Raw genomic sequence first — 4,825 nt, forward strand, 5'->3', positions numbered from 1 at the left:
CAAGTTGATGACTCCATAGTCACTTATCTAAATCAAGTTTGTGACTCCATAGCCACTTATTTGGTTTAAGTTTGTGATTCACTCATTAGTCACTCATCTGATTTGGGCTACAAGCCCCAACATGATTATCAGAATCTCAAAGTGTTAATCACTCATCTGATTAGGGCTACAAGCCTCAGCATGATTATTAGAATCTCAAAGTGTTAATCACTCATTTGATTAGGATTGACTTGATAGTCATCCATACAGGAGGGCAGGATCCACAATCATTATTTGAACTTATTTGCATGCATGAATAGGGCTATTATTGCTAGGCATGCCTATTATGATTTAGTGACATGTTATTACTTATTCATGAGCATATTAAGTTTTCTTGCTGAGCGTCGGCTCACGGGTGCTATGTGGTGCAGGTAAAGGCAAAAGAAAGCTGGACCATCCTTAAGTTGGAGAGCTTAGTGATGATGTGTACATATGCGGCTGCTCAACCGCCACGGCTAAGGTTATAAAGAGGAACTAGGGTTTAACCCTATTTTGCCGCTTAGGTCAGCTAGTTGTAAATATTTTATTGTAATTAACCTTTAAATTTTATTTTGGGATCCCAATGTATACAGTAAATGTTTTAGTGAAATGTTGTATCTTTGACCAAAATTTTTAACCCTAAACCGTTAATCATACTTAGTTACACGATTATGGCCAAATGGCTCGGTTAGGAAGTTTATCTCTATTTAAAATGTACATCGTAACATTCCCTAGAGATTAGGGCGTTACAACTTTGTATCAGAGCGAGCCAAGGTTAAGGGTTCCTATAGACAAGCTGGGCATGTACACTCGTCACTAATGAGAAACTTCACTCAGGGTATTGCAACTATTTATGTGGTTATGTGCTTAACTGCTTAAATAGAATATAAATGCTTTACCTGCATATTGTATTAGGGAGCATGAGATTATGATAGAGCTTGGCTCTTGACTATTAATATGATTATATGATTACATGCTCCGTGAATATATATATAAATGTGATATTTTCACGCTGAAGTTGGAAGCATGGTGTGGATGTTGGAAGAGCACGGATTATGATTGATGTATGAATGCTATGGGCATGTTTTTAGCACTGTAATGATTTGTGATTTTAGTGTGGTAGGATTGTTCCCATGGGAAAAGCTCATGATATGTTCATCATGTTTAATGGGTCAAGTTGTTAATTGTAGATTCAATCAGTAGATATGTATCCAAGATAGATAATGAGACCTGGTAGTGGTTATCTCGAGGCTGGGGATTACAGCCAGGGTTTGAGTACTTCATCTGCCCCTCAGAATTTCCAGCAGGTGTTTACAGATGTGCAATTAAGATTGCAGAGGCAAGAGGAAGAGATTAGGTGTTTGAAACAGCAGCAGAATTTGTCAAGGAACACCTCTTCCTTTGCTACGCCAGGAGTGGCACCAGTTTTGGTTCAGCCTAGGGTTGAGAACAGGTAAGAATTTATTTGTGGAAGATTCTAGGAGTATTACCCTTCAGTCTTTGAGAGAGGCCTAGATCCATTTAGAGTTGAGCAATGGATGGGCATGACGAGTTCCATTCTCGATAGTATGGGGGGGGGGGGAGGTAGGTCACGATAGGGTGATCTGTGCTATATATGTTTGCGGGATGATGCCCAGACATGGTGGGAAGTAGTATCCCAGACACGAGATAGAGCTATGATGGGCTGGAAAGAATTTAGGCAGCTGTTTAATGAAAGATATTAATGTGATGCAGTCAAGACTGCTAAGATGAATGAGTTTCTGAACTTCCTTCAGGGAAATGCAACAGTAACCGAGTATGTTAACAGATTCAATGGGTTGACCAAGTTTGCTTTTGATATGATAACCACGAATGTAGCTCGGAAGGAAAGGTTTATCCAGGGATTGAATCCCACTGTAGCTCAGGGCATTAGAGTTGCCCCAGTGTATGAAATCTCTACCTACACTCAGGTGGTAGGGAAGGCTCTTGCTATTGAGAGCATAAGAAATGAGGTTATAAAGGAGAGTGCCAGAGAGCACGGAGCTCAAGCAGTGATACCTCCATTTATTGGATCGAGCAAAGACAAGGATTGGAAAGTTTACGCAGAATGCACTCAATGTAAAAGGCGTCATTTGGGAGAATGCCGAGTAGAGGCATGTTTCTTATGTGGAATGGTTGGTCTTTGCAAGAAGGATTGCCCAAGAGGAAGGAAGGATAAGCAAAAAGAGGTGGACAGCTCGACTCTAGCTTGAGTATTCATTTCAATGCAGCCAAAGACTAAGATTGAGACTGAGTCTAGTTCCTCAGGGGTGGCAGGTCAGCTTTCTAGTTATGATTTCTTTGTATTGTGCTGACTAGTTGTGGTGCCATGTTGTTCTTTGTTTGTTGCATCTAGAGAAGCATAGACTTGATATGCAGATTACATGGTTATGTTGTGATGAGTTATATTATTGTGGAAAGGACTAATCAGTTGATTTGATAAAGTTGGTTATGACTGCATTCAATATGATCCTGGATATGGATTGATTAACCAAGTGTGGGGCAATGCTAGATTGCAAGGAAAGGATAGTAACTCTTGGGTTTGAGAATGGGAAACCCTTGTGGTAGTTGGCATTGTGCATGGATTTTGTATGCTTATGACATCTGTATTTAGAGCTAGAGATCTATTGCAGGAGGGTGCATAGAACTCCTAGCTAGTGTGGTGGATAGCACTTAGGTCGTGCTAGTGGGATCAGGACAGACTGGATTAGTCTATAAGTTTCTGGATATGTTTCCAAGGGATTTCTCAGGATTGCATTTACACAAAGAGATAAATGGTGATTGGATTGGTGCCAAGGATGGAACCAGGTATAGGGCATTGTTTTGAATGACTTCAGCAGAGCTGTATGAACTAAAGACTCAGGTATTGAGTAAGATAGTATTCTTCAAGGTGGATCTTTGATCTAGTTATTACCAGCTAGAGATCAGTGAGAAGGATAAACATAAGACTGACTGTTGTATTAACTAAGAGCACTAGAAGTGCTGAGTTATGTTTTAAGGATTTGGTTTATGCCAAGTTGTTTTGATGGATCAGATGGACTGAGTATTCAAAGATTATCTGAATTGGATTTGTGATCATCTTGATCGACGGTATTGTGGTATACTCTCAGTTAGAGATTTGCCACAGTCAAGGAACGCCTCAGAGAGCAGGAGTTTCCTTGGACGGGCAGGATATTACAAATGCTTTGGGAAATAGTTCAGAGTCTTCTTACAGATCAGAACCAGTTTGTAGGTTGTTATGACACCTCAGTGACAGGGAAAAATGATTGCCTATGCATCATGTTAGTTAAAGGATATGACCAAAACTAGAGTAGAGTTACTGGTGGGCTAGGTGGCCAGCTTTACACTTGAGGTTACTATTTCAGATAGGATCTAGGGAAAACAGTTGAGGGACCCATAGATGGGAAAATTGAGGGGAAAGTCTTAGCTGGATTAGCTAAGGGCTATGCAGTGTCAGATATGAGTTTATTGAGGTATATGGATCAAATTTGAGATCCGATGGACACTGAGATTAAATGGGAGATTCTGGATGAATCTTATACTACCTCTTATTCTCTTTATCCAGGCATCATGAAAGATGTAATAAAGTTTAAAAGCTTTATATTGGTGGCCTGGGATGGAGAAGGACATGATTGAATATGTGGCCAAGTTCTTAACCTGTTAGCAGGTCAAGACAATGTATTAAGAATCGGTAGAGCCATTACAGCCTTTGTGTATTCTTTAGTGGAAGGACATTGTGATGGGTTTCGCAGTAGAGATTCCCAAGGTAGTGGGCCATCGTGATTTGGATTGGGTCATTATGGACAGGTATTTAAGTCAGCTCACTTCTATTGGTAATGACGAGCAATACGATTGATCATTATACAGATCTCTATGTGAGAGAGGTGGTGCGCCTTCACGGAATTCGAAGTCTATCTTATTAGATAAGGTCCGTGTTTTATTTCCAAGTTTTGGGAAAGGTTGTAGAAGGCGATGGGTATACAGTTGAAATTTAATATAGTTTATTATCCTCAGACTGACGTTAAATCAGAGAGAGTTATCCAGTTATTGGAAGGGCATCATGAGATGGGTGAGATGTTATATCTGGATCCTGAGGTAGTTCAGAGGATCATTGAGGGTATTGAAAAAAGGGTTAGAGCTTGATGCTTAATTCTTAGAGTAAATGGAAAATTTATGTTAATTTGAAATGCAGGAACATGGAATTCCAAGTGGAAGACTGTATCTTCCTTAGAATATCACCATGGAAAGGGGTGAGGAAATAAAGGCAAGTTGAGCTTTAGAATAGTAAAGACTGTTTGATCCTGGATAGGACTGGTCAGTTTGCCTTTGGATTGGCCTTAGTTTTGGCACTGTCGGCTGTATACAATGTATCTTATATTTCCATGCTGAGGAAATGGGTTAGAAGAGACTCATATGTGAGTTATGAGAGCCAGTTATCCTATGAGAAATAGCCAGTTTAGATTTTTAACAAAAGATATACCTTAGTTAAGGTATGATACAAAAACAGTGAGGTCGAGGGAGCCACCAGGGAACTGGAATTAGATATGCAGAATTTATATTCCGGGCGGTTTAGATAAATTTCGAGGACGAAATTCTTGTAAGGAGGTATATTTGTAATGCTCGAAAATCCCTAATGAGGTTAAATGGTTGGATTAGGAGACCGAGAGGGCCATAATTGATTCATTATGCAATTAAATGATTATATGCATGATTATGTGGATTATATTATAATATGATGAAAAATGCATGCATGTGGGTCCACTTTTCATTATTAGGGCATTTTGGTAAT

This window comes from Humulus lupulus, chromosome 9 (genome assembly GCF_963169125.1).
Source record: "Humulus lupulus chromosome 9, drHumLupu1.1, whole genome shotgun sequence".
Classification (NCBI taxonomy): Eukaryota; Viridiplantae; Streptophyta; class Magnoliopsida; order Rosales; family Cannabaceae; genus Humulus; species Humulus lupulus.